This window comes from Nomia melanderi, chromosome 9 (genome assembly GCF_051020985.1).
Source record: "Nomia melanderi isolate GNS246 chromosome 9, iyNomMela1, whole genome shotgun sequence".
Lineage (NCBI taxonomy): Eukaryota > Metazoa > Arthropoda > Insecta > Hymenoptera > Halictidae > Nomia > Nomia melanderi.
The window spans coordinates 8150128-8169652 of NC_135007.1; the positions used below are offsets into that span (position 1 = coordinate 8150128).

General features: G+C 37.8%; 1 protein-coding gene and 1 long non-coding RNA gene across 7 annotated transcripts in view; one reads left to right on the forward strand and one right to left on the reverse strand.

The window, feature by feature from the left end:
* The window catches only part of LOC116427826 (1-phosphatidylinositol 4,5-bisphosphate phosphodiesterase epsilon-1), a 115101-nt gene extending 108916 nt beyond the window's left edge, over window positions 1–6185 (reverse strand). For 2 of the 6 annotated variants that reach the window (XM_076370973.1, XM_076370970.1), the window contains exon 1: window positions 5275–6185. The gene's annotated coding sequence lies outside the window, so the exon portion shown is untranslated. The other 4 variants (XM_076370972.1, XM_076370969.1, XM_076370967.1 and 1 more) reach the window with 3 other exon arrangements.
* Window positions 6186–7062: 877 nt separating this feature from the next.
* LOC143174933 (uncharacterized) overlaps window positions 7063–19525 on the forward strand; it is a 29506-nt gene continuing 17043 nt past the window's right edge. The window contains exon 1 of the long non-coding RNA XR_012999441.1: window positions 7063–7348. This is a non-coding gene — a long non-coding RNA (uncharacterized LOC143174933). The remainder of the gene's footprint in view (window positions 7349–19525) is intronic.

Below are 19525 nucleotides of genomic sequence, written 5' to 3' on the forward strand. Positions count from 1 at the left end.
CTTGCAACAGGTCTTCTTGCAAAAAATCTCCTCAATTACATCATTTTAAACAACCTCAGCTATTTACAAGACTTCCGAGAGAGTTTTTTTCACAACACTGAAAATTACTGACTGTACTTCACGAATGAAACAGCTTTTGTCTGATTATAAATGAAACGAAAAATTTGTCAAAGGTTTATCGATGGTTTTCGTTACATTGCATTCGAGACACATTTGACTCCGAGTCCGATTACACTCATCGTTGCTGCTCCCTTTTGTCTCCAATTGCTAGAACTGAAGTGAATCGCCAGCCAATGAAACGATGGCGAAATTGTGCTCAATGTCTCTCTATAACTACGTTACACGAACCGAGCGACGCGATTATATGAGGGGAATACTATACCATTGTACACTCTGATACGTGGCCGGAGGCATCAGATTCTAATTCAACGATGATCTTTATTCAATATCAGTATTTCGCTAAAGCTGGTAAAACCGAAATACAAATTCAATAAGAAGTCTTCTCACAGATTCTACAAGCTTAAACATTATTTCCTAAGTTCTTATCGATTTACATTTTATCAAATATACATACTCTAAGAAGTCTTATCTATTTTATCGCAATCATGTTTATAATGAAGTAATTCTGGATGAGACAATCTGATCTCATTTAGATCGTCAAATATCTATATATTCAATTGTTTCTAATGGAACACTGAATCTTAAACGTAGCCCTACTCAACTATCCTTCATACATGTACTTTACTTTCACAAATATATCTCATTTCGTTAGGTATCAATGATATTTAAGATGTAACAGTTCTTTCAAGAAAAGTGGGCCATTTCTGTAGAGAAAAGTCTAAAAACGAATCTAAAGAAGATCCTCTATATTTTAGAAAAGCTACACATATCATTTAATAAACCAAATATTGCTCGATCGATGAATTAAGTTTTTGTTGCTGTTATCCCTATTTCGCGGATCATCGAGCTTCCAATTTCAGCACGGCCGAAAAAGGGGATTGCCAGCGCACGGCAAGAAAAGGTTGTTCGCCACTGCTCTAGCGCAAGAAGCACGTGACTAAACTTCTCAGCTAGGTCATATCGCAAGTACGTCTGCCCGCAACATTGCGGGGTTGAAACTGACGGATCCGTCGAAAATAGAAGACTTAAAGAGGCGAACGCTTTCTAGTTCCTGGCGCCGAAATGCGTTTAATGAATATCGTATCGTATCGGAGAGCTCAAGAGTTGGTTTCTGCAAGGAATACGAATCCTATTGTTTGAAGCGTCGATTACACGGAGCTTGATTACTCGCCATTCGCTACCGAGTGAACTCACCGTCGAGCGAGCGAATGACAATCGCTTTGGCCAGTTGCTACCGAGTTTAATATCCTTATTGATCCTGTCGGAGAATAGCGGCCACTGTGGCTCTTTGTAATGGACGCTTAAGATTTAACATTTACACCGTTTAGATGTATTTGACCATATGTGATAGTCGTGGCTTATAGAAGAAGATACTAAGACAACATAAAAATATGAAATTCAGGAGGCAATATAGGATTATTTTGCAATTGTTAATTAACTATTTTTATTTGGATACTCCTGTTAATCGCAAGAACGTTGAAGCTTATTTTGTTATTTATAGGTAGCTAGTCTTGGTTTCTAATTATGAGAATGTTAAAACATACGTTGCAGTTTTTATCGGAAAATTGAAGATTTTGGTAATACCAACGATTATCGATAAAAAATATTTAATCGATTGTTTAATAAACAACGAACGTTAATTCTTTCAGTAAATGAAATAGAGGTTCGTGTTTTTTTTCGAGTGATACTAGTAATCGTGATTCAATCAGAGAGAGGATGACTCGCAATAGAAAAATAAATTTGTCGTTTCTGTGTCTGTTAATTAATCAAATATTTTCGAACGGCAATGATGATTTTTGTACAGAACCGTAAACATTCCGTTTAACGTTTCACTATGACGTTTATGCAAGCTAATTTCCCCTGACCTTCTTTCTTTTCTGCTCCACTCCCGTTGTCACCCTCCAACTGGTTCCAAACTCGCTTTGTCAGAATATACATTATTCACGCGTATCCCACCTATTCAGTAAAGGCACAAGAACGTAAAGAGATCTACTGAAACGAGATATGTGTAAAGCTGATGCATATTAAATGTTGATGCTACTGATTGGTGTATTTAATCATGAATGAATATTTTATGTTGAAAAATTAAGAGCACTACGTTCATCAATGGAAATATGAAAATTTAATAACTGCGAACAAAAGAACAATGATCGATTACCATGTGTTCGTGTACTTTAAATTTGCTGTCACCTTTTCGAAACGAAAGTAATATTGAAATTAAACAGACACCTTAAAATCTCAATGAAACGATTCAATTTTCAAGGATTTGACAAATTGCGACATTTTTGTTTTCATTTCCCGTTTTGGAAAATAGTGGGGAATTACATTTATAGTAGAAATTGTTACTTTAGGTTCCGAATACGTTCATTATTTTGCCATAGAAACTGAAGTTGATCGCGCGAAACGATCGTTAATCTACCTGCCAATAGTGTCGAACTCGATTCTACCTCAAAATGTTATGCTGCTAATGTTCCGTTCTCAATAGATCATGTCTGTACTTTGTATGTACAGGGTGTCCAATTTCAATTCAACATTTTAAATGTCTCATTTTAAAATATTTATCGTATTTATACAAAAAATCTGCTTGTTTCAAGTAAGATCTTTTGACTTTCACTTATTGACAAAACTATTAAGTGTAATTTACAATATAATTTTTGATAACTAATTATTAGATGTGTGCGAAAACTTTCCTACAATTCGGATTGGGTTCCCGAAAATGTTCTGGATTCCAGAAAGCGTTCATCAAGATTTTCGAAATGATAAAAGATAGAATGTAGAGTGAAAATAATAATCAAATAATATTTTATTATATTCCACTCTATTTATTATTATGTCTTTTTACTCAAACTTACAAACCTTTCCTTAAACCCTATTCTTTCGAGAATTTCGAACATTATCAGAAACTTAAAAGTTTCGAGAATTTGATCCCAACCAGACCAGATAATCAAGTTTCCGACATTTTCCTGTTCTTGTACACCTCTGCTAATTATGCATTCACTAAAATACTACTGAAAGGTTTAATAGCATTGTTAACCATCTGAAATGAAACAGAAGAATGAAATCTGTATCGTTGCATACTAATGAACGGTTCCACTAGAAACAAATGATTATTCACAATTCAACAAACGATGTACAATGTAACCAATATAACCGCCACTCAAATTTGCTGTGAATAATGTTCTGCTAACGCGAGCAATTCATTTCTACTAGATACGTAATTGTAATATATTATCTACGTTTCATTCGTGCAAACCGATTCGATGTTTCCATAATTACGTTTCGTTGGTCGCGCACAAAGCTAGAAACTTAATATTAAAACGACCAAAAATAGTTTTGATCGTTGGAATTAATGAACTGTTATCGAACCATTCGGTTAATGAGACTTTCTATATAAATGGCACGGCAGAAACGTATCTGCGAATCGGCTCCAGTTTTAAAGCTTACAATATTATCAGGTATAGAACTGGACAATGGCAGAACGAACACGAACTCGGATAAGGAGATAGTTGATACACAATGGCACGACAATAACAAGGAAATCGAGTTTCTACTCTTTTCGCATACGCCACGTTTCCACTGCCGTAACCTATCCTCAACTCTTCTACAGACAATTTCCAGAAATGTACTTTTCTCATATTTGCTGTGCTCTTTTCTTGAATGGCATCATAGTACTTCGAATAAATTAATAATTCAATTGAAACACTTCTTTTCATGGAATATATTTTCTATTACAGTTTGATTATTCGCAAAATCCATTATTGATTGGCTTGTAAAGCTCTTAACAAAGAAACTGCACTAAATTACACGATAATGTTAAAAGAATAAAAATTGAGAATAGTAACATGAACGGAATGTATTTCTGTTAGAAGAATGTTCACTGAAATCAGATCGAGATTAAAACAACTATTTCGTAAAATTCCCCCTAATTTAACAACAGTTTTATAACTGTTGAATGCATAACACAAAAACCAGGGCGCGATAGTTTCCTTTTTTATTATCTGGATTCCGACAAGAAGTCGTACGGAAGAAGAAAGCTTCCCAACGGTGTACCTAGCATTGTAATATACCTCACGTTCCCTACTTTTAAATGCACAGAGACGGAACAAAAAGAAAACGGTAACAAATTCTTCCTGAAAATTATAGTTACCGTGCACATTTAAAAGAAACAGTCCAAGTATCCTCAAATAACTGTTACCTACTTTTCGAATGCAAATACATCATCAATTAGACTCAAATTAGATTACGCAAAGAATTAAAATACACGAAGAATTCAAAACTGTCTCGAAGTCGCTCCAACGATAAACACCAAACAATATTACTATTCCAGAACATGAACAATGAAGGCGCAGAAAACTGTTCTCTCAGAGGAACAAAACATTTTCCACCCAATAAGTCACGTTCTCCAGAAATTTCACAGTCAGATATTCCAAACAGACGAATCGTAATTCAAAGGGAAGAGGAGAAGAAGGAAGAAAAAAAGGGGCTCTCAAACGTCAAACCGAGCGTGAGAAACGGTGTCGAACTGAATTAACATTCGGAAAGCCGTTTAATGTTCGTGGGACCGTAGGAAAACAGAAACGCGACGAAACGTAATGAGCACAGGAGGTAAGCCTAAACTATACCTACCTTGCTCCGAGCAGCGATTCCACGTTGCAAGAAACGATTTTTGGACGGCTTGTTAATCCCGGCCGACTTTTCACGCAACGCGAGAACGTCAACTATAATAATCGCGGAGGTCCCGCCGTCCGTTAGGACGATGATTCACCCTCTATTATCGGGGCGCGCGCCGTGCCGGTCGGCGAAACGAGTGCATTCATTCCGGCGATCTTGTTATTCCATCGGACCGCTCGAAATGCGATCCACCGAAAACCCGGCAATCCCGCGGCAATTACCGGCAATTATTCGAGCACCAGCCGTCCCAGCCGCGGCGGTATCCATCCAAACGTAACGTCGGCGCGGGAGGGGATTGGAGTAGCAATGAATCGCGTCGCGTTGCGTGAAAGTCGAAAATCACTCGATCGTGTGAGACACCGTGCAGAATAAGGGTAGTCGGCTGAGGGTTGGGTGAACTGATAGGTCGTCGGAGGGCAAAAGCGGTTGGAGGGGAGCGACGACGACGAGGAACTCAAAGGGTGGAAGATCGAAGATCCTTACTTTTTCCCCGTGCCCACCAAAGAACAGTGCAAAACAACGAAAAACGTGTGAGACACCCGCGTAAACAACACACTTTCTTTCATTTCCTTTTTTTTTTACTACTCACTCTAGAGCCAGAAAAACACTTCGCGACTCCTTGCTCTCGAGGACTCGGCCCGACTCGCGGTCGTTCCGCGAATACTTTCTTTCCTCGTTTCTCTCCCTTCCTTCCCTCTTTTTTCGCCTGCTGTTCCGTTATTGTCCGACAAAAACACGGGCCGCGTAGCACGAGGAGCACCGCGTTTCTTCCGCGCGGACGAGGACAGGTAAGAGAATTTCAGGACAAACGGCGATGTAGAGATAGGGATTGATAGAGAGGGGGAGACGGCACAGCGTGTTCGCGAGACGGAGTTAGTTGGGTGGAGTTAGAGACAGATAGGAAGACGGATGATAGACGAAGATAGGCAAAAAGAGAAAAACAGAAAGTGAGAGCGAGAGAGAGAGAGAGAGAGAGAGAGAGAGAGGAAGAAAGAGAGAGAGAGAGAGAGAAAGAAAGAGAGAGAGAGAGAAAGAAAAACAGAGAGAGAAAGAGAGGAGGAAAGAGAAAGATATAGAAGAAACAGAGAGCGAGAGAGAAAGAGTGACTAGAGTGGTGACAGAAGGGGAGGAAGCAACGAGAGGGCAAGAATTACAGGCGGCCGGGTGAAGTACGACCCAACGGAGATAGATAAATACAGAGAAAGACAGGAAGACAGAGAGAGAAAGAGAAAGAGAGAGAGAAAGAGAGAGAGAGAGTCTCGTCCGTTCCCGGTGCAGACGCACTCGCGGTGGAAAACACGTTAAACGCACGAAAAATCGACGTGCACGCGACGGCGGTCGCGACGATACTGCGCCCTATCGGACAGCCCTGCGCAAATATAATGTCACCCCTCTCCTACGGTTCCGACCACACTATTCTCCTCGCCGCCACTGCCGCCACCGAATCGAACCCACCCCCTACCGACCATCGGCCCTCTCTTTTCCACCCTTTCCACCCCCCGACTACGGCGTGCTCTGTTCCATCCCTTCGCGCTCCATCGGCCTCCCCCAACATTGCTCGTGCCTCTATTTTTTTCTCTCCTCCTTCTTGTTCTCTCTCTCTCTTTCTCTCTGTCCCTCTCACTCTTTCTCTCTCTCTCTGTCTCTCTCTTTGTTTCTCTCTCGTTTTTTCGCTCTCCGCGGTATATACGTGTGTCGGCCACTCTCGTCACGCCGCCGACGACGCCGTGGTACCCGTTAACGGTACGGGGTGCCGGGGGATCCCTTTTTCTCAAAATAGGGGGCTTTGCCGTTGGAGCTTCCGGTGCACACCGATGGCTATTTCCGTTCACGCTCGAAGGACTCAAGACGACGCACGCTGGACAGCGTAGAAGAAGGTGGGCGAGGAGGGAAGGGGGTGGGTAGAGAAAGGGTCGGTTAAGCGGAGGCCGCGTCGATTCCTGCGGGGTAATCGTCCCGTATCGTCCCCCGATCATCGTGCCCGACGTGTACACCGGCCATGTCCAATGACCGATAAGATTCCTTTCCCCGGGACACACCGGGGCTATTCCTGGCCCTCTTTGTGCCTCGCGACTCACTGGACGCGAGTGTTCATCCTGATTTATCGGGTTTCCCGCGGTTGATACGCATTGTACACGGTCGAAAGTTCCCTGACAGACGTGTCGTTGCCAATGCACAGGGGGTTAGAGGGGTACAGCTATGTACCATCATCGGTGTGGGGGGCTTTTTATAATCGCGCGCCATTTTCACGCTGCCGCGGAGTTTCTAAGTTCGTTTGGACGGATAATGACTGGTAATGCGCTGCGTTGGAGGATCGGCTCGGGGTTGTGCTCGTGCGCTGGATCGAGGGGGATGAGACTGGGGAACGCTTCGGAGGGTTGTGATAAATATAGAATGCGAAGTGGTTAGTGCTGTTAGTTATTAATTTTAGTAGTTATCGTTGTAGCGTGTAGTATGTTTTGCTACGGTGCATTGTGATATTTGAAATAGTCTATTGGAAATATTGTAATGCGATGTGTTATGATAGTGATGTCGGTGGTGATTATTAGTATTAATGGTTTGGTACATTCTTTCATTTTAATGGTGCCTCTGTTTTTATGGTTTTCTTTCCTTTTTTTTACTAAGTTGGTGTTGTTTTCTGGAAATGCAATTTTTACGCTGTGTTTTGTGGAGGTTGGCAGGGGTGAATGTTCTGAAACATGTGTTGCTGATTCGTTACCGAATGTTTATGTAAATTCGCAATTTTAAAAGCTACTTTGGAAAGATAAATAGAACAATGGAGCACTTTTGTACGACGCTGTGCGCGTCCGCGTTTATTACGCTTTTATTCTTTATTTATTGCTGTTCGCTGTTGCATGACTGGGGTGTTTCGAACGAATCAAATGAAAACGTAACGAGAGCGTGTTAGTCTAAGATGAAATGTTCAGAATACAAATGGCACGCAACCATTCGATATCCGTTTCTCTGGAAGATTAATTGCACGATATTAATTGGCTCACGTTTCTCTGTTCAATTACGCTGGATTGTTTTATCAAGGACTCGTTGGTACATAATTCGATCTGGTGCTGAACTATTATAGAAGTCTTAATCTTCGGGTGAGGCCTCTAAGACATCGTGAAATTGTAAATAAATAAGTGGCAGTGGTAATTTAAGTATATTAATATTTAATGAATAACATATTTGTTACAGGAGAGAATATAATATTGTATTATTTTTCTTTCGAAAAAAATATTAAAATGTTCAGGGTTATAATTTAAGGGTTAACCCTTGTAATATTTAAATAAATTATAAATTAATATACGAAATAAATGTTACATTAGAAATTAACGAACATATAAAAACTATGTCCGCTATTTTATGAATATAATGGTTAAAATTATAATGTTCTTTTCTGTGAACTAGAAATCGTGTAAGATAATATTCATGATTGAAAAATATTCGACGTATTCACCAGCTTTCGTATACAGATGTGCGTTTATTGATTATTCAGTACGACGAGCTTATTACAGCCATAAAATCGTCATAAAGCTTCAAAGTTTTACGCCCAATTGTGCTTTCTGTTGATTATTTAACTCCTTTCGAAATGTTCCACAGCCGAGTTTATACAACGCTCCATTCACAGTTCCCATGGAATGAAACAATGTCGAAAATTCTCGAAAGATATCGTCCTTAACTACAATCCCGTGTTTCTCTGAATGTTTGCTACTCCTTCAAATTATTCGCCTTTGAGATATCTGTTTGTTTTGCGAAACTAAAGGGGCTTGCACCGCACCGAATCCAAAATTCAGACAACTTGTACAACATTGTAATCCCTCTTTGTTTCAACTTGTACTTTCTAACTTTAATTTCCATTTTTCCACATATCCGACGAATAATTGCACCGATTTCCTTCGAAATTCCCAATTCCACTAAAACCAAAGTAATCACAACGATGAGAAACAAACTAATGAATCATCATTTTACAATTGAGTCGTTCAGAAGTCAACGTGGTTAAGTCCATTTTTTGATATTTTCTGATTTTCTTAAATTTTAATGGAATAAATAATATTGTCGTTAGTTATTAAAGGATTTACTCGTTTCTTCGTTTTTTCTAGGTCAGAAAGCCCAAACCTTGTTACAGCTTCTGAATAGAAAATGTCTTTCTTTCTTAACCAAAGAAAAGAAAATCGAGAGAATCGATTACGTTTACTTCACCGTTCCTCTTAATATTATTTTTACGTAATGCCGACTAATTCGTACTTTAATTAACTACAAATACTTGACATAGTACTTAATACTTTACCGGGAAAAATAAATTGTATATCGGGGAGAATTTCACAGAATAAAATGATTTAATGGATATTTATTTTATTTGATTGCTCTCTAGGAAGAAGTTAATATTTTGCGGAGTTCCGATAACGTAAAAGAATGCTTCGCCAATGACGAGAAAAACGTTTCATAATGGTACATAATTAATCCTTGTAAAGAGAAATATTGATTTCGTGGCTCTTAAAGGCACTGCATTAAGTCGGCCGAAGCGGTCTGTAAAGAATATAGGAAACAATAATAAGAAAATTGTGTTTGTCCTTATAATGAACTTTATAATGGAATTTTATATCCCTCCCCCACTTGTTTACCGTCATTGTCAGATTCATATACCAAATGCAATCCTTGACGTTGGCCCTCAAATGTTATTAAATCCAAACCGCCATAACTGTAGCATTTTTGCATGCACATTTCATTTTAATGAAATCCCGCAACAACATGTACTTTCCGTTTGTTAAATTCATTCTATTTAGCGATTAATGTCGCATTATCGCGGACAGAAATCATATCGTATCTCGGTCCATATTCATAAACATTGAATCCGATAAACATGCGCAGGAATGAAATCTGAAACAATGATTAAATCAACGGACATGCAAATTTTATATTTACGAGAACAAAACTACATATGAAACATATATTTTATTTTATTATGTATAGGGTTTCATACTAAATATTTATTTTATGTTTTCAATGGAAATTTCCATTGAAGAAGTAACCTGTATAATATTTATCGAACATCTCTTATCTTATTCGATTTTTTCTTATAAAGAAAAATTTTGAAACCAGGTGACCAGGATCGCGGTTCTAGCTCTCACAATGGGATTCAGTTGTAGGAGATAAGAGACCTTTTGCCTTTCCACTTCCTACAAACACGGCCTCGTCTCCTCTAACGCTTACCGTTTGCCGACAAGCAAGTTTATGTGCAGAAATGCAGGAAAAGATACTCTGTTGCCCTCGGGTCTCCATGAAGAATGGTGGACATTGGAGGATCAAAAAAGATTATAACGAAAATACTAAACTAGGTTAAGAAACCAATGCATCTACGTAAACAGTAAAATATATATTATTAATCTTTGCAAGCGACACAAGTTACAATGCTAATGAAAAAACTGTCACAACTTATTAAAGAATGGAACTGAAAGCTACGTTCATGGAAATATTTCAATGTTCTGTTATCAGTTAGTTCTGAGACAAATTCTCGAAGTCGATTTATTCTTGATAATATTATTTTTAATTGTATTTACAGGTTCTCTACAACATGGCCGATAGTCATGATAAACGTAATGTTATGCAATGATATTAAATATTTCTATTCGTGACAAAATTGCCACAATGCACGTAGAATTTGATTAAAGTGGATCGCAAAACGGGCAACGTTGTATGAAGGTAATCGAGTGATTGTATGATTGATAAAACAGAATATGCGCGTGGCGAGCTGTACGGCAAGAATAAAAGCGGTTTCAAACCTAGCAATTTCCAGGCGATTATTTCGTCGCCCGACAATCATGATCCTTTTTTTTATCGATGAGTGATATCATTGTTCCGCTTGTGATCGCGTTTTTTTCACAAAAGTTTCTCACGCGACGGAATAATCGCTGATGTGTAACGGATGCGTCGCGAAATGGAGTATAATAGCCATGCAAGATTAGATGATCACGTGCTTCATATTCATCTGTTTGTATTATTTTATTGTATTAACGTAATTTAGTATGAGCGAAATATTAATAGTCTCCTTCAAAGTAGTCTCGTGTTAATAATAGGCGCGCTATAATTAGTTCCACCATTATGCTTTAACGTTAGAACACTAATCTTCCGTGCTGTGAAATTATAATTAATTTCTGTACTTTCGCCTACGCGATTCTAAAAAGCAATTTTACAATTTACTGCAAGGAAATAGATTTACTTCTTTTTGAATAGCAAAATTATGTTCACAACTTTTACTTGCGCTTTTCCCTCACGTACATCTTAAAAAAGAATGAACATCAATGAAGCAACATGATTCTCTGATTTGTTGAAATACGAATATCAAATTTAATTAAACAGAACGAATTACTTATTAATACATTTAATAATATACGCTTGACCCAACATTTCTACCAGTTCAAAAAGCCTTTATCGAAAATCGAATCAGAATGCGTCAAGCTTGTCGAATTCACTTTCAATTCTAAAATGTTCAATCCTCGCAATAAACCGAGTAAATTACAAAACCTATAACAATCTAGAAAATAGTGAAAATAATCACAGAAATTACTTTCCCAACAAGAGATAATAATGAAATCCAATTTTACCTTCAACTAAACAGGCAAAATAATTTACTGCAAACAGTGATTAATTATATTATCCGAACGAAACATTCGAATAACAAGAATTCGTTTGTAATTTCTAATGAACAATTATTTCAAACAATGTACCGTCAAATTCTGGATTATATCGTCGATAACTATTCATTTCGCGTAGGATTACCAATCGTCCAAATGAATACATAATACACGCGATCAACGAGGTCCGCGGATAAGAAGTTTAAATTAACCCCAGGTCGATTTGGAGATTTTAACCGTTGCAACCTCGATACGACCTTCGTTAGCCTCTGGCGAGCTCATTTCATCCATATCTCGTTTCGTCGTCACCGAAGCACACAATATTTATAGCGCAACCGCACGAGAGACCCCGATTTTTCAATGGTACCGGTCATCGAATCCCTGAACGGGCTGATAGGCGTTCCTTTTACCTCTTTATTCGCGTTTTTTCTTCTTTTTTTTAAGTGGGGAGGGAAAACTCCGTAATATGCGATTCCGAGTTGCGGTTGGAGTACGCTGAATATTTGCTGTTCGGGAATGGGATTCGCTATTTAATTCAAACAGAGGTCGTTCAGGAAGTTCTCTTCGGTCTGTTGGGTTTCACTGTTAAATAACTATGAAATCGCCAACATCCACCGTGTTTTTGGCACACTTCTCGCCATCCTCCTTATTTGTTTACCCGCGACTGAACTATGTTTAGTTATTCTTACCATCAATCTGGATATCTAAGAGCATATTTACAAGAGACCGAACCGTTTCCACCGTTCCGCGACTTGTTACGTGTGCAGTATTTATTTCCGTTTCCGAGTGCGTTCTCCACACGTGGGCCAGTTTTCTAATATTACTTCCGTTTAACCCTGTGTTTGACCGTCAATTTTTAACGGGCCACCTCTGGGACGACAGAGCGGAGGACCGAAGTAGGGAGAAACGGAAACGTATAGGAAAAGAGCGCAAAGATGTAGGAGTTATTATTGGCACGATTACGTTATCTTTAATTAAAGATAAAATTAATTGAATTCGTCACAGTATCTTATGAATAACAAGAAATTGATGTTTATTCGAAGGAGATTCGTTTGTCTTTTTCTTTTATAATTTTCGTAATAATTTTTTTTCATAATAATACTATAATACTAAGAATTACTAATCTAGCTTTTTGATTACTGAACTAATATTAAAGATTGATTTCTCTTTCTACGGTATTCAATTTGGTAGAAATTCTGAAAGATGGCATTACAAATGTCATTATTACAAATAAAATAAAAGGAACTTTTAGGACAATCTAATACTAGTAAATACTATAATACTAGTAATTACTAGGAATAGTTAAGTCTGAATGCTATATAAATATTCTATTATATACATTTTATCATCGACAATATTTACAACAGTACGATAACATTCTTTTAACTCATAACACTCATAACACTTAGATCAATATTCAGGATGATTAACTAATTTTTATCGAAGAAATTCAACGTACGAAATGTGTTTACGGCGAGGTCTTGGACCGAAACATTAAGCACTGATTGATGTTTAAATTACTTCCCCCAGTGCATATTACTTCACACGGCAGAGGTTGAGGTTTCGAGCCTTAATCCGCCCACATTTCTGTCACCTTACTTCCGCCAACACTCGAAACATGTTTATTTTAACGCATCACTGGTCTCGCGACCTGGTTATGTTAAGCTAGTTACTGTGCCTTCGTTTTTTAAGATGTTTATGGTGAACATTTTTCGAGTTTCTCGGAATAAATAAAATGTTCTTGGCGGAGATTCGTTCGAGCATAGTCAGCTAATTCCTGGAATGAAATTTTTCAGCATCCATCATTTCACAGTGGGCATGCATTATATCCCGTCACACCCAGACCGTGCGCGAGTATAACGTATTATTATAGAGCAACATAATATAGGACGTATCAATAATAAGCGTTATTCATTCATTCATTCGTCTACACCGTTTGAAGTCGCCGATAATTCAATTCGAAATCACGCTGAATAAATCAGCAGGTTTTTAGGCTGTATTTCAAAGCAGTTTTTCATTGAATCGTCGCAGCTTATACACATTACATATTCATGACGTAAATCGAAGTTTGATACAATTTCCACGTAAATCGAGAATAGCTTCGAATAAATCACACGAAATATCGGCCAATACGATGGAATCGCGCATCGTGGACTGAAAATACTAATAAGTTTAATATTTCAAAAATAACGTTTATTTTATTCTCTTGCCATATGTGTCGCCGAATATTATTGTTTATTTTTCAAAACAATTCACGTGTTTTACGTGTGAATACGTACAATCAGCGAAAATAATATCCAAATAATTTCATATTATTTTAAATTCTAAAATATAATATTAATACAGTAAACAAATTTCAAGAATTTAGTAATAACGTTATTACATGAATGCTAATTAATTTGAACAATTATTTAGAAGGTATGATATAAAGTTATTTTACATATCTGTGTTAACGCAAATATGCGTTCGTTATAAGTTATAGCAGAAAATGAAATTTCCCATGAACTCGATGTTTAAGGAGCGAATATGGCAGATTAAAAATTTAAATACCATGGTTTCCTCAAGTCACGTTTACGCACAGTCCTAACCGGATTGCTCACTATGCTATGACTGATGAATACATGAGCGGAAACATGGTTTCAGGTGAGTTCAGTCGAGCACTGTTGTATACAGATCAAATCCCATAAATGTCTGTATCACGTCGGCTATACGCTGCATCGTATTTGTACAGGGTGTACACAGAACAAGCCACTTAGCCCATACGAAGTAGCTGAATCCGTTTTCTTGGTACTGGGATTTATAAGGATCATTGTTGACATCATTATTAACTCACACCTTGCCAACATTGGGTTGTTTCTGATCCATATTCTACGAGTGAAAAGAAACATATAAAATGACCAACATACAAATACACACAACATAAAATATCAAAAAATAATACTTGATGTGTAATCTAAATCTAAATAAATACAGTATATTCATGAACTATTTACACTATTTATAATATACTATAGTACTTGGAAAATCGATTAAATTTAGTGCAGTCTAGGATTATTCACAGACGATCTTCTATAGATCTGTTTAACCCCTTGCCCTACAATATGATGTCAGACGCATGGTTAGAAAGCATAAACATTACCCAACCCTTTTGAAACCAAATGAAATATTATTCTTCTATTATCATCGATTATACTTTAGAACAAAGATAGACATAGAATGCACCCAGAATTTTTCTCCTTCTCCAATAAATTATTAATGACGACATAGTCGTATGATTATCATATAAATCATAAGACAAGAGGTTAATTGAATGTTTAATGCATTGATATTAATTACATAGATAAAAGAATGAAGCAGTAATAGTTTACATTTTTCATATCGTTGTGGTATTTGATTTGATTCAAAAGCAATTATCGTTTTCGCAACACGTTGCAACATAGTGAAGTGCATTCGAATGACGATGAAACTGCAAATCATCTTTCGGTCGTAGTACGCAAGGGGGCACTGATAAAATGCAGCAATTGTCCGAGGTGGAAACTGATACTTGTGAGGTCGAGCGTGTCGCAAAAAATAGATGGAACGTACAAAAGGATAACGCGCTATCACACGTGTCGGTCAATGTAAGGGAATTTCGTGACGAGATTGCATTGCCAGCGTGCTCGAGGATCCTCTCTATTTCGTCTAATCTGATTCCGCGTGACTTTGTTCTCCTCCTCAAAGGCAAGGAAGTCATGTGGTCATTACGATGATATCTACACTATCAAGGAGGAATCGACACAACGGGTGTGGAGCGTAAAAGCTGACGAGCCACACCGATAGCTTCTAACAGTGAAACTGAAGTTGCACTGTATATACGCGATCGAAAAAGAACAGATGCATGTAATATTTAAAACTGAACTTAAGAACAGCAGATCTGACATTACTCAATCTTAATCAAAATACATTGAATATCGGAAATAATATTTATCGAATACAACATGTTGACCAATACGATAGAAAATTGTTAATTTTAATATCAAGAATGAAATATTACGGATTATTTAATTGTAAAAAAGTGTTAGAATTTTGTGAGAAAATTTGATGATCACTTTATGCTAGATACAAGGTATAAATTGAAAATATAATTTCTAGTAAAATTAATGATTAGTGCATCTATAGTAACAGTCTCATTATTAAAATTCAATTTTTTTTATAGTTCTACATAACAGTGGTTGTCCGATGTTTAAACATTCGCCCTATTTGCAGGCTAGTATTTTATTCTTTCCCTTTAAATTCTTGTCTCAAAGGGTTAGAGAGGGATTTCATAATCCATTCCGGTAATAGGCTGTTTCATCTCATTCAAGCTGCGGCTCATTCAGTTACCCTCATAAAGTCTTTTCAATTCAGGAAACAAATGAAAGTCACTAGGGGCGAGATCGAGCGAGTACAGTGGCTAGAGCGTAGAGTGATCAATTTAACTCATGGATAACATCCACGGCGAGGTGTGTTGTACTCGCATGACGTTCGTTCACTTGGCCCGCCAATGATTTCTGTTATATCTCCCCTGGCCGCTTATGACTAATTGCAACTGATCACTTCAGCGTACATTAATAAAACTCATGTAACGCTCCGTGCTCATTATTTCTATTTTTATTTTGAAAATACTCAAAAGGAGTCCTTTAAAATAACTTCAGCATCTCACTTGACAAAAGTGGACGTACTGAATACTGAACGTAACGCGAATCTCTTAAAAACATATCGAAGTGGGCAATTAGTCATAAACAGTCATAGAATATACCAATGAAATCGCTATTAAAAAAAATTATTAATTTCCGTACCGATCACCCGAATTCCAAAGAGAAATTCCGCAATCATCCATATCCCTCGTTTTCCTTATTCCCCCTACACAAGAAAATTTCTATAATTATGTCAACAGACACTTTACAAGATAAGAAGAACAGTTACAACAGAAGCTTCGTTCGTTTTTCAAAGAAACGAGAATCCCCAGAGACACACGACATTCGTCTCCTATACATATCGCGCGCGATATAATTAAGTTACCAATTCGCAAACGATGCGTTCAAGTAAAGTATTGATCCGCGTTTGCCACTCGGCGGTAATCAGATGTTCCACCGCGGGCTGGCCGTGCAATAATAAACAGCGCTTAGAGGGTCGCCTTTTAAGCCGGTGCCCGGCACCGTGTCCGCGGGACTAATAATACGCGGACATAAATCACAGAAGACTGGACAATTCCGTTAACACGGTGGTTGGAGCCCAACGAGGTGCGTTCTTAACAACTTATCGAAGCATACGGTGGATAAGCTCGGCTCACTGATCACTGTGTGTAATCAGGTATACCGTCACACGATGCTTACACGGATCCAAGAGCCCCGGGTGTCTGCTATTTTGTGCGCTAGTAGAGCTGTGAAAATGTCTTTTTACGAAGCAGCCGAGCATATCCGCCATCGTAGCTCAACCATACACTGTCACAGGCCCGTGGTCCAAGTGAGACATTGCACGGGTGAGGTGTTCCACGAACGAGACTCAAAGGATAGTTAACAGCCATGTGCATCCCGCTATCCTACCCGTTTTCTGCACGCTGCATGCCCTCGCACCCTTTATCCCCGTTTTCTCGCTTTGTCGTTCCGGTGTGTGTTTATCTTTGTTTTTTTTCTCGACCCCCCCCCCCCTTCCTCCCGCTCCTCATCAACTAGCCGTGTTTCACTGTTTTACACTTTGATAGATGCCGGGCCCCCGATACCCCTTATTTTATACCCAACCACCCGCGATCTGGCCTCGATAAGCCTGGATACGTCTGAACCGCAATCATCAGGAACATTTGGGTTAGGGATATTTTTACGTACTGTTGGGAGATGACTTGGTGTCTAACGGAACGCAACAAGGAGCAAGAGTCTTTCTAGTTCACGGTCTTTTGGTTTTCATTGATTACGTGTCACCTGGGATTGAACAGGTTGCGGGAATAACAGTTTAAGTGTTGTATATTAGCTTCGACTGAAACAGTTATGGAGAACAGAGGTAAAATAAAAGTAATTGTTGGTAGGTACATTGGTACTGAGCTTGTATTAGACTAGTTCTGTTACTGTTATTTCTTCGTTTTGCATTTAGGTTCTGTACTTTGGTTCTGCAATTCTTACGGAACCGAAGAATAACAGTTATAGAACCGATACAGTTCTGTAAGGAATGCAGAACCGAGATATAGAACCTAAATACAGAACGGAGGAATAACAATTAATAGTACCTAATATATTACCTAATAGCAGTTATGACTCAATCTCGGTTTTCCGTAGCTGTTTCAAGAACCAAAACTGATATTCTAATTGTTTTCAATCCCTGCGTGTAACCATATTGACAGACAACAAATTGATCACCGTAGACATTACAAATTAGTAAATAAAGCCAATAGAGAATCAAATAAGAAAAAATGAAAACTGTTCGATTAGTCGAATTCCTCTGCTTAGCTGTCAAGTAATCTAGGAGTACTCTCTGGCACCACCGATAACAGCTCTAACAAATTTTACACATTTAACCCTTTGCACTCGGTGGCGACTCTCAGTTACCATTCGATTTGATGCGGTAAAACTATAAAATCTGATATTTAATGTTCAACTTTCTATAATGCCTTTATACGTGAAATATTAGAATAAAATAGCTTTGTTTCTCAATGTACTTGTGATTTCCCTTCAAGTTAGTTTCAAGGAATATCGTTTTCTCCTCGTAAAAAAATATTAAACATTTCTCGTGAAAAACTTTCGAGTGCAAAGGGTTAATTATCTTCGATTATCAATATTGTATTAATGGAAACTCATTAGTTTGGAAATTCAATGGGAACTCATTAGTTTGAATATTCAACGGTATTCATTTCACAGAGAATATTCAATGACAAGTTTGCATGGTGCATCGATAACTTTTAATTCTCGGGTGAAAATGTGGATGATCGAATTCAACGAATATCATGCTTCCGTGAGAAAATTTAGTTGATTGTTTTTACTCCTTTTACGCGACATTTGAGTGGAGAACGTCGGACAGAAATTTCAGTTCCATAGAAAAATTCCTGTTCAAATTGTTTTACATTGTTTGAAACGAATGGAGAACGAAACGATAACGATTCGAGGATCTTTTAGAGTAATGGAGATCTTAATGGCATGCAAATGAATAGTTTACTATCGGATGCTTCTGTATTCGGAAATAATGCAGCTGAGTGCGATATTGCCTCGCGGGTCGAAATCGAAAAGTTTACCACTTCCATAGCTTTCAACATGTTCCCCTGAGTCACTCGTGTCGGATCTGTATTCACCACCACTAAGAAGAGACAGTTCCAACCCTTGTTACGATGAACACGGATAAGGGGTAGCTGAAAAGAAGAGAAGGAACACTGCAGAAGTTGTAACTCTTTTTGCTCTTAATTTGGAAAGCATTATAGCATTTATAACAACTTGAATTCTCTGCTGAAGTAATAGCAAATTGATAAGGGTGTTAATTTTTCCATGAAGGCTTCATTGAAATTATAAAGTCATTGCCATTTAAAGCTGTCTGAAATAAGATTTAATGTTAAGATATATAAAAACAATGTCAGAAGAGTTATCACAAATCCCTGAAATTTTTTAATAACCTCAGTATTAAACTTTTATCTTTTAACATCAAACCAGGCATTTAATTTAAAATTCTGTGTTTCCTTTCGTCCCTTTAACTTTATTTTAATTCCTATATTGTCCAATTACTCAGTTTTCAATTTCTGTTTCTCCTTTCTTGCTTCTGTTTCCAGTAAGAAAAATGTATCATATAACTTGTTCGTGTTTATTTTGGAGTCAATTATTTTAAAAGTGATGGTACGATTACTGTTAAATATTAGGAAAAATTAAGGAAAAATGGAACTATGTAAATGGACTGTATAAAATCGTTGCACATGAAACATAGACCTTTAATAAGTTTAAGTCTCCGAAGTTATCAATTCTGGCGTTGACAAATGGTTTATGGGCTTTTACGATACAGCGCGCGAAGTGCATTTAATATATAAATCCGCAGGCGAACGTGTGGGAAATAAGCGTGACAAATTCATGATTCTAGAGAGACTGAATGTTCTATAAACAACGACGGATTTTTCCAGGTTG